Source organism: Lissotriton vulgaris, chromosome 1_1, assembly GCF_964263255.1.
Source record: "Lissotriton vulgaris chromosome 1_1, aLisVul1.2, whole genome shotgun sequence".
NCBI lineage: Eukaryota > Metazoa > Chordata > Amphibia > Caudata > Salamandridae > Lissotriton > Lissotriton vulgaris.
Window position 1 is genome coordinate 795,779,794 of NC_141685.1, and position 11,441 is coordinate 795,791,234.

Sequence of the window (11,441 nt, forward strand, 5' to 3'; positions counted from 1 at the left end):
TGTGGTTGCAGAGGACATTGTTGTGTCTGTGGTTGCGGAGGACATTCCTGTGCCAATAGTGCGGCAAGAGACATCTGGGCTGCAGCCTGGGGTTGCTAGTATTCCAGTTGGTGCAGTGAGACGAGAGGCAGCTGGGCGGCAGCCTGCGGCTGCAAGACTTGATGTTGAAAGTTCTGACCTCTGGGTTGCACCAGGCATGGTGCAGCCGGCATTGCCTGAATTTACTGGTGTTCCAGGGTGTAGGGTGAACACAGAAAACTTTTTGCCTATTGATTTTTTCAAGTTGTTTATGGATGATGTGTTTGTGGCAGAGATTGTAGAGCAGACTAATTTGTATGCTGAAAATTTTTTGAGGGTGAACAGTGCCAGCCTTAAGCCCCACGCTAGAGCTACCCGGTGGACTCCCACAAATTTGGAGGAGATGAAAAAGTTTTTGGGTTTAACTTTTTTGATGGGCTTGCTTAGGAAACCATCAATGGCTTCATATTGGTCTACTAGTCCCTTGATGGCTACAGCTATATTTCCGGCAGTCATGAGTCGTGATCGGTATTTGCTTCTGCTTCGGATGATGCATTTTGTTGACAATAGTCTTGCTTTGCCACGAGATCACCCTGATTGTGACCGTCTTTTCAAGATTCGGCCTGTCATTGATCATTTCGTTGATCGATTTTCTGAGATCTTTTATCCTGGGAAAGAAATTGCAGTGGACGAGTCTTTGCTGTTGTTCAAAGGCCGCTTGGTATTTCGGCAATACATTCCTAGTAAGAGGGCACGCTATGGAATCAAGCTGTATATGCTGTGTGACAGTGAGACTGGATATGTCTCTAATTTCAGGGTGTACACTGGTAAGGAATCCAGGATTAACCCCCCTGGTTGTCCGTCGACTTTTGGAGTGACTGAGAAAATTGTGTGGGAACTTGGTCGTGGATTTTTTAACAAAGGCCATCATTTGTATGTCGATAACTTCTACACTGGTGTGCGGTTGTTCAGGGAATTGGGCAAAGTGGACACTGTTGCTTGTGGCACAATCCGCTCAAACCGTAAAGGTTTCCCAAAAGAACTTGTGTGTCAGAAGCTTGCTCGGGGACAGTGTAGTGCATTGCGTTGTGAGGAGCTTCTAGCTGTGAAGTTTTCAGACAGGAGAGATGTCTACATGTTGACTACAATACATGATGAAAGCACTGAACCGGTGACTGTTTGGGGTCAGGTTGCAGAAGTGCGCAAACCTGTGTGCATAATGCACTACAATAAGTACATGGGTGGTGTTGACAGAGTAGATCAGAGGTTGGAACCGTATGCTGCTCTTCGTAAGGCTTACATTTGGTACAAGAAGTTGGCTATCCATCTTTTCCACTTGGCAACCTTTAATGCTTTTGTTGTATTCCAGAAATCTTGTCCCCAGTCAAAGATTACTTTTGAAAAGTTTCAGGAGTCTGTAATAGGCAGCCTTGTTTTAGTTGAACAGGCAAGTGTTCCTAGAGTTGGAGTGGTGGAGGATATTGCCAGATTGAAAGATCGCCATTTTCCTGGTCAAATTCCTCCTACAACCTCAAAAGACTTTCCCAGTCGGAGATGTAGAGTCTGTTGGCGAAGAGGTTTGCGGAAGGAGGTTCGTATGTACTGCCCTGACTGCCCTTCAAACCCCGGGCTGTGTGTACCTGCTTGTTATAGATTGTACCACACGCAAACGAATTTTTGGGAGTATCAATGAGTGGTAAAGTGAACTGGTTGGTCTTATTGTTCAGTTTCAAAGTTTGCATTTGTGTAGTCTTTTTAGTGTAGTTGTTGAGTTAGTAGATTTGTATCAATTTGCAATTTGTTTTTGTTTTTCTTTTATTTTCAAAAAAAACTAAAGTATGATGTTGGTTTGCGTGTAGTGTCCATTGTCTGACGGTGTGCATGGTTTGGCGCTTGGCTGCTGGTGTCTGTGGACTGGTGCTTGTCTGGCGGTGTGCGTGGTCTGGTGTTTTGTTGGCCGTGTGCGTGCTCTTGCGCTTGCCTGGTGTTGTGTTTGGATTTGTCCTTGGCTGGTGGTGTGCGTGGAGTGGCGCTTGGCTGGTGGTGTGCGTGGAGTGGCGCTTGGCTGGTGGTGTGCGTGGAGTGATACTTGGCTGTCTGTGCACGAAGTGGTGCTTGGCTGGCGGTGTGTGTGGAGTTGCGCTTGGCTGGTGGTGTGTGTGGAGTGGTGCTTGGCTGGTGGTGTGTGTGGAGTGGCGCTTGGCTGGTGGTGTGCATGGAGTGCTACTTGGCTGGCGGTGTGCATGGTCCGGTGCTTGGATGGTGGTGCGCGTGGAGTGGCGCTTGGCTGGCGGTGTGTGTGGAGTGGTACTTGGCTGTCTGTGCACGGAGGGGTGCTTGGCTGGCGTTGTGTGTGGAGTGCCGCTTGGCTTGCAGTGTGCGTGGTGTGTTGCTTGGCTGGTGGTGTGTGTGGAGTGGTACTTGGCTGTCGGTGTGCGCTGAGTGGTGTTTGGCTAGTGGTGTGCATGGTCTGGTGCTTGGGTGGTGGTGTCGGTGGACTGGCGCTCGGCTGGCGGTGTGTGAGTAGTTACTTTGGTCACTACACACACTGCTAGGTGAGTGACACTCCACGCAGTCCATCATTTTGTGTTGTTGAAATGTCAGAAATGTGGGCGTGTGAAAGTGATGGGCCCTTGAATGGCGCTGTCTGCTGGTGTGAGTGTTGAAATGTGATGGGTCCGCGGCTGGCGGTGTGAATGTTTTGTATGTGTCACACGTACGAAAGGTGTATGAATGGCCTGTAAAGAGGTTGGTGCCTTGACGTGGCTTTACAGCTCACGAGCTGTGAGTCAGTGGTTCAGTTTATCATACTTTCAATTATACGCAGTGTATTTCATTTTTTTGAAATTACTTGCAAATACAATTGTATGTACAGAATCATCACTCACCCTCGTGCCAAATCCAACCAGAATGTGTGTGTGCTTGCGGATTTGATGGCTGTGCAGTAATGTTTGTCTTTTATCTCTTTCTGAAGTAGGGTGTACCTTGTCCCTTATTGTGATTGTTGTAATGTGTTGCTGTTCTTTCCGGATGGTGTCAATGGTCTGGTTTGTATCAGGTATGAAAGGCGCGTGAATGGCCTGTAAAACGGTTGGTGCCTTGTCGTGGCTTTACAGCTCACGAGTCGCGAGTCACTGGTTCGGTTTTTATGCATTTATTTATTGACAGAGCATTTCATTTTTTGAAATATCTTGTTAATTAAATTTTATGTACTGAACCATCACTCGCCCTCGTGCCAAATCCAACCTGTATGTGTGTGTCTTTGAGGAATAGTTAGCCGTGCCTTGAATGTTTGACTTTTGAGTAACTCTGTTACGGTGTACATTATAGCCATAAATAACTTACTAAAATTAGTTATTATTGTTAAACCATGGAAGTATATGGTCATGTCTTTCTGGTGAATTCTATTGTTGATTTTTATCCAGAATCTCCTGCAAACTTGAAATTGTCTGTCACAATTTCCTTGAATCACACGCTCTCACATTGAAAACTTAATTCTCCACCGTACAATTTGAACCGTTTCCTGTTGCAGCCACTATGCCTACCCACGCAAGTGAGGTACCATTTTTATCGGGAGACCTGGGGGAACGCTGGGTGGGAGGAAATTTGTGTGAGCCCAGTGATGCCACGCTTTCCCATGCAAAAAAGTTTGACAAAAAAGGATTTTTTTAAGCTAAAATTGAGGTTTGCAAGGGATTCTGGGTAAAGGAACGTTGGAGGATCCACGCAAGCCATACCTCCTTGGAAGCCCCCGGGTGTCTACTTTTCAGAAATGTGTGGGTTTGGTAGGTTTCCCTAAATGGCCGTCTCGCACGGGGCCAAAAACCCAGGTAACCCCTCTTGCAAAAGCTGGTGGGATTGACATTCAATACCACCAGCTTTTGAAAGAGGGGTTACCTGGGTTTTTGGCCCCTTGCGAGACGGCCATGTAGGAAAACCTACCAAACCCACACATTTATGAAAAGTAGACACCCGGGGGCTTCCAAGGAGGTATGGTTTGCGTGGATCCTCCAACGTTCCTTTACCCAGAATCCCTTGCAAACCTCAATTTTTGCAGAAAAAGTCAGTTTTTTCACACTTTTTTTGTGTGGGAAAGCGTGGCGTCACTGGGCTCACACAAATTTCCTCCCACCCAACGTTCCCCCAGGTCTCCCGATAAAAATGGTACCTCACTTGCGTGGGTAGGTATAGTGGCTGCGAAAGGAAATGGTTCAAATTGTACGGTGGTGAATTTACAATACCAAATTGCAAAACAACCTTGATTTTGGGGGGGGGGCACCTGAGTTTTTGGCCCGGAGCTCGGTGGTATTCTTTGGAAAGTACAAAACCCAAACAGTTCTGAAAAGTAGACCCCCGGGGGAGTCCAGGGAGGTATGGCATGCGTGGGTCCCCAAACGTTTTCCTACCAAGAACACCTTGCAAACCTTAAAATTAGGTAAAATAATCACTTTTTCAAACTTTTTTGCGTGGAATCACCGTGCCGGCAAAAATGTCCTACCACCAAGCGCTCCCCTTGTTCTCCCGAGTAAAAGGATACCTCACTTGTATGGGTGCCCCAAAGCAGAACAGGCCAAAAACGAATGTTGAAAAAAATAGTATTTCAGTGTAACAAATTAAGCCCCCCTGCCTTAGTCACAGGCCTTTGGCCCACCCACACAAGTGAGGTATCATTTTACTCGGGAGAACAAGGGAAACGCAGGGTGGTAGGACATTTGTGCTGACACGGGGATCCCACGCAAAAATGTATGGAAAACTGTTTTTTTAACCTAAATTTGTGGTTTGCAGGGATTTCTGGGTAGGAAAACATTGGGGGACCCACGCATTCCATACCTCCCTGGACTCCCCCGGGTGTCTAGTTTTCAGAACTGTTTGGGTTTGGTAGTTTCCAAAGATGCCCGCCGAGCCCCGGTCCAAAAACTCAGTCCCCCCCCCCCAAAAAAGAAGGTAATCTTGCTATTGGTTATTGTAATGTCTCCACCGTACAATTTGAACCGTTTCCTGTTGCAGCCACTATGCCTACCCACGCAAGTGAGGTACCATTTTTATCGGGAGACCTGGGGGAACGCTGGGTGGGAGGAAATTTGTGTGAGCCCAGTGATGCCACGCTTTCCCACACAAAAAAAGTGTGTCAAAACTGATTTTTCCATCAAAAATTGAGGTTTGCAAGGGATTCTGGGTAAAGGAACGTTGGAGGATCCACGCAAGCCATACCTCCTTGGAAGCCCCCGGGTGTCTACTTTTCAGAAATGTGTGGGTTTGGTAGGTTTTCCTACATGGCCGTCTCGCAAGGGGCCAAAAACCCAGGTAACCCCTCTTTCAAAAGCTGGTGGGATTGACATTCAATACCACCAGCTTTTGCAAGAGGGGTTACCTGGGTTTTTGGCCCCGTGCGAGACGGCCATTTAGGGAAACCTACCAAACCCACACATTTCTGAAAAGTAGACACCCGGGGGCTTCCAAGGAGGTATGGCTTGCGTGGATCCTCCAACGTTCCTTTACCCAGAATCCCTTGCAAACCTCAATTTTTGATGGAAAAATCAGTTTTGACACACTTTTTTTGTGTGGGAAAGCGTGGCATCACTGGGCTCACACAAATTTCCTCCCACCCAGCGTTCCCCCAGGTCTCCCGATAAAAATGGTACCTCACTTGCGTGGGTAGGCATAGTGGCTGCAACAGGAAAAGGTCCAAATCGTACGGTGGAGACATTACAATAACCAATAGCAAGATTACCTTCTTTTTTGGGGGGGGGGGGCTGAGTTTTTGGACCGGGGCTCGGCGGGCATCTTTGGAAACTACCAAACCCAAACAGTTCTGAAAACTAGACACCCGGGGGAGTCCAGGGAGGTATGGAATGCGTGGGTCCCCCAATGTTTTCCTACCCAGAAATCCCTGCAAACCACAAATTTAGGTTAAAAAAACAGTTTTCCATACATTTTTGCGTGGGATCGCCGTGTCGGCACAAATGTCCTACCACCCTGCGTTCCCCTTGTTCTCCCGAGTAAAATGATACCTCACTTGTGTGGGTGGGCCAAAGGCCTGTGACTAAGGCAGGGGGGCTTAATTTGTTACACTGAAATACTACTTTTTTCAACATTCGTTTTTGGCCTGTTCTGCTTTGGGGCACCCATACAAGTGAGGTATCCTTTTACTCGGGAGAACAAGGGGAGCGCTGGGTGGTAGGACATTTTTGCCGGCACGGTGATTCCACGCAAAAAAGTTTGAAAAAGTGATTATTTTACCTAATTTTAAGGTTTGCAAGGTGTTCTTGGTAGGAAAACGTTTGGGGACCCACGCATGCCATACCTCCCTGGACTCCCCCGGGGGTCTACTTTTCAGAACTGTTTGGGTTTTGTACTTTCCAAAGAATACCACCGAGCCCCGGGCCAAAAACTCAGGTGCCCCCCCCCCCAAAATCAAGGTTGTTTTGCAATTTGGTATTGTAAATTCACCACCGTACAATTTGAACCATTTCCTTTCGCAGCCACTATGCCTACCCAGGCAAGTGAGGTACCATTTTTCTCGGGAGACCTGGGGGAACGCTGGGTGGGTGGAAATTTGTTGATCCACGCAGATTCCGGAACTTTCCACCACAGAAATGTGAGGAAAATGCGTTTTTTTTTCCAATTTCTTAGCTTTGCAAGGGATTCTGGGTAAGAGAACCTGGGGGTAGGCAGTCGAGTGACCCCATCCTGAATTCCCCTGGGTGTCTACTTTTCAAAAATGTATAGGTTTGCTAGGTTTCCCTAGGTGCCGGCAGAGCTAGGGTTCAAAAACAAAAGGTAGTCTCTTTGCCCAAAACGTGCACAATTTCACTGAAAAATTGAGTTGTGACCACGTTGCGTTTTGCACTGTTTCCTGTCGCAGCCACTATGCCTACCCAGGCAAGTGAGGTACCATTTTTCTCGGGAGACCTGGGGGAACGCTGGGTGGGTGGAAATTCGTTGATGCACGCAGATTCCGGAACTTTCCACCACAGAAATGTGAGGAAAATGCGTTTTTTTTTCCAATTTCTTAGCTTTGCAAGGGATTCTGGGTAAGAGAACCTGGGGGTAGGCAGTCGAGTGACCCCATCCTGAATTCCCCTGGGTGTCTACTTTTCAAAAATGTATAGGTTTGCTAGGTTTCCCTAGGTGCCGGCAGAGCTAGGGTTCAAAAACAAAAGGTAGTCTCTTTGCCCAAAACGTGCACAATTTCACTGAAAAATTGAGTTGTGACCACGTTGCGTTTTGCACTGTTTCCTGTCGCAGCCACTATGCCTACCCAGGCAAGTGAGGTACCATTTTTCTCGGGAGACCTGGGGGAACGCTGGGTGGGTGGAAATTTGTTGATCCACGCAGATTCCGGAACTTTCCACCACAGAAATGTGAGGAAAATGCGTTTTTTTTTCCAATTTCTTAGCTTTGCAAGGGATTCTGGGTAAGAGAACCTGGGGGTAGGCAGTCGAGTGACCCCATCCTGAATTCCCCTGGGTGTCTACTTTTCAAAAATGTATAGGTTTGCTAGGTTTCCCTAGGTGCCGGCAGAGCTAGGGTTCAAAAACAAAAGGTAGTCTCTTTGCCCAAAACGTGCACAATTTCACTGAAAAATTGAGTTGTGACCACGTTGCGTTTTGCACTGTTTCCTGTCGCAGCCACTATGCCTACCCAGGCAAGTGAGGTACCATTTTTCTCGGGAGACCTGGGGGAACGCTGGGTGGGTGGAAATTTGTTGATCCACGCAGATTCTGGAACTTTCCACCACAGAAATGTGAGGAAAATGCGTTTTTTTTTCCAATTTCTTAGCTTTGCAAGGGATTCTGGGTAAGAGAACCTGGGGGTAGGCAGTCGAGTGACCCCATACTGAATTCCCCTGGGTGTCTACTTTTCAAAAATGTATAGGTTTGCTAGGTTTCCCTAGGTGCCGGCAGAGCTAGGGTTCAAAAACAAAAGGTAGTCTCTTTGCCCAAAACGTGCACAATTTCACTGAAAAATTGAGTTGTGACCACGTTGCGTTTTGCACTGTTTCCTGTCGCAGCCACTATGCCTACCCAGGCAAGTGAGGTACCATTTTTCTCGGGAGACCTGGGGAAACGCTGGGTGGGTGGAAATTTGTTGATGCACGCAGATTCCGGAACTTTCCACCACAGAAATGTGAGGAAAATGCGTTTTTTTTTCCAATTTCTTAGCTTTGCAAGGGATTCTGGGTAAGAGAACCTGGGGGTAGGCAGTCGAGTGACCCCATCCTGAATTCCCCTGGGTGTCTACTTTTCAAAAATGTATAGGTTTGCTAGGTTTCCCTAGGTGCCGGCAGAGCTAGGGTTCAAAAACAAAAGGTAGTCTCTTTGCCCAAAACGTGCACAATTTCACTGAAAAATTGAGTTGTGACCATGTTGCGTTTTGCACTGTTTCCTGTCGCAGCCACTATGCCTACCCAGGCAAGTGAGGTACCATTTTTCTCGGGAGACCTGGGGGAACGCTGGGTGGGTGGAAATTTGTTGATGCACGCAGATTCCGGAACTTTCCACCACAGAAATGTGAGGAAAATGCGTTTTTTTTTTCCAATTTCTTAGCTTTGCAAGGGATTCTGGGTAAGAGAACCTGGGGGTAGGCAGTCGAGTGACCCCATCCTGAATTCCCCTGCGTGTCTACTTTTCAATAATGTATAGGTTTGCTAGGTTTCCCTAGGTGCCGGCAGAGCTAGGGTTCAAAAACAAAAGGTAGTCTCTTTGCCCAAAACGTGCACAATTTCACTGAAAAATTGAGTTGTGACCACGTTGCGTTTTGCACTGTTTCCTGTCGCAGCCACTATGCCTACCCAGGCAAGTGAGGTACCATTTTTCTCGGGAGACCTGGGGGAACGCTGGGTGGGTGGAAATTTGTTGATCCACGCAGATTCCGGAACTTTCCACCACAGAAATGTGAGGAAAATGCGTTTTTTTTTACAATTTCTTAGCTTTGCAAGGGATTCTGGGTAAGAGAACCTGGGGGTAGGCAGTCGAGTGACCCCATCCTGAATTTCCCTGGGTGTCTACTTTTCAAAAATGTATAGGTTTGCTAGGTTTCCCTAGGTGCCGGCAGAGCTAGGGTTCAAAAACAAAAGGTAGTCTCTTTGCCCAAAACGTGCACAATTTCACTGAAAAATTGAGTTGTGACCACGTTGCGTTTTGCACTGTTTCCTGTCGCAGCCACTATGCCTACCCAGGCAAGTGAGGTACCATTTTTCTCGGGAGACCTGGGGGAACGCTGGGTGGGTGGAAATTTGTTGATGCACGCAGATTCCGGAACTTTCCACCACAGAAATGTGAGGAAAATGCGTTTTTTTTTCCAATTTCTTAGCTTTGCAAGGGATTCTGGGTAAGAGAACCTGGGGGTAGGCAGTCGAGTGACCCTATCCTGAATTCCCCTGGGTGTCTACTTTTCAAAAATGTATAGGTTTGCTAGGTTTCCCTAGGTGCCGGCAGAGCTAGGGTTCAAAAACAAAAGGTAGTCTCTTTGCCCAAAACGTGCACAATTTCACTGAAAAATTGAGTTGTGACCACGTTGCGTTTTGCACTGTTTCCTGTCGCAGCCACTATGCCTACCCAGGCAAGTGAGGTACCATTTTTCTCGGGAGACCTGGGGGAACGCTGGGTGGGTGGAAATTTGTTGATGCACGCAGATTCCGGAACTTTCCACCACAGAAATGTGAGGAAAATGCGTTTTTTTTTCCAATTTCTTAGCTTTGCAAGGGATTCTGGGTAAGAGAACCTGGGGGTAGGCAGTCGAGTGACCCCATCCTGAATTCCCCTGGGTGTCTACTTTTCAAAAATGTATAGGTTTGCTAGGTTTCCCTAGGTGCCGGCAGAGCTAGGGTTCAAAAACAAAAGGTAGTCTCTTTGCCCAAAACGTGCACAATTTCACTGAAAAATTGAGTTGTGACCACGTTGCGTTTTGCACTGTTTCCTGTCGCAGCCACTATGCCTACCCAGGCAAGTGAGGTACCATTTTTCTCGGGAGACCTGGGGGAACGCTGGGTGGGTGGAAATTTGTTGATCCACGCAGATTCCGGAACTTTCCACCACAGAAATGTGAGGAAAATGCGTTTTTTTTTCCAATTTCTTAGCTTTGCAAGGGATTCTGGGTAAGAGAACCTGGGGGTAGGCAGTCGAGTGACCCCATCCTGAATTCCCCTGGGTGTCTACTTTTCAAAAATGTATAGGTTTGCTAGGTTTCCCTAGGTGCCGGCAGAGCTAGGGTTCAAAAACAAAAGGTAGTCTCTTTGCCCAAAACGTGCACAATTTCACTGAAAAATTGAGTTGTGACCACGTTGCGTTTTGCACTGTTTCCTGTCGCAGCCACTATGCCTACCCAGGCAAGTGAGGTACCATTTTTCTCGGGAGACCTGGGGGAACGCTGGGTGGGTGGAAATTTGTTGATCCACGCAGATTCCGGAACTTTCCACCACAGAAATGTGAGGAAAATGCGTTTTTTTTCCAATTTCTTAGCTTTGCAAGGGATTCTGGGTAAGAGAACCTGGGGGTAGGCAGTCGAGTGACCCCATCCTGAATTCCCCTTGGTGTCTACTTTTCAAAAATGTATAGGTTTGCTAGGTTTCCCTAAGTGCTGGCAGAGCTAGGGCTCAAAAACAAAAGGTAGTCTCTTTGTCCAAAGAGCGCAAGATTTCACTGGGAAATTGAGGTGCGACCACGTTGCGTTTTGCGCTGTTTCGTGTCGCAGCCACTATGCCTACCCACGCAAGTGAGGTACCATTGTTTTCGGGAGACCTGGGGGAACACTGGGTGGGTGGAAATTTGTTGATCCAAGCAGATTCCAGAACTTTCCTCCACAGAAATGTGAGGAAAATGTGTTTTTTTTGTCAAATTCGTAGGTTTGCAAGGGATTCTGGGTAACAAGACCTGGTGGTAGGCAGTCAAGTCACCCCATCCTGAATTCCCCTGGGTGTTTACTTTTCAAAAATGTATAGGTTTGCTAGGTTTCCCTAGGTGCCGGCAGAGCCAGGGTGCAAAAACTACAGGTAGGCACTTTGCTAAAAAAGGGTCAATTTGTAACTGCAAAATTTAGGTGTCACCACTTTGCATTTTGCGCCGTTTCCTGTCGCAGGCACAAGGGCGACCCACACAAGTGAGGTACCATTTTTATCGGGAGACTTGGGGTAATTCAGATTTGTAAATCAACTGTTATTACCAATTGAGCTTTTGCGCATTTCTCCATTTCAATGAAAGACATTGTGTAAAAAAAAAATAATTTTGAAAAATGACCAATAATTCTCATGCTAGTATGAGTATTCCCAATTTTGAAAATTAGCAATAATATACTGTTTCTGAACTCTATATTTTGTACCCAATTCAGAAATACATAGGTGTCTTTCATACAGATTTTTCCATGTATACATTTTCCAAGACAAAGTGCTCTATACCCAGTAAATGAAAAAATACCATTGCAAG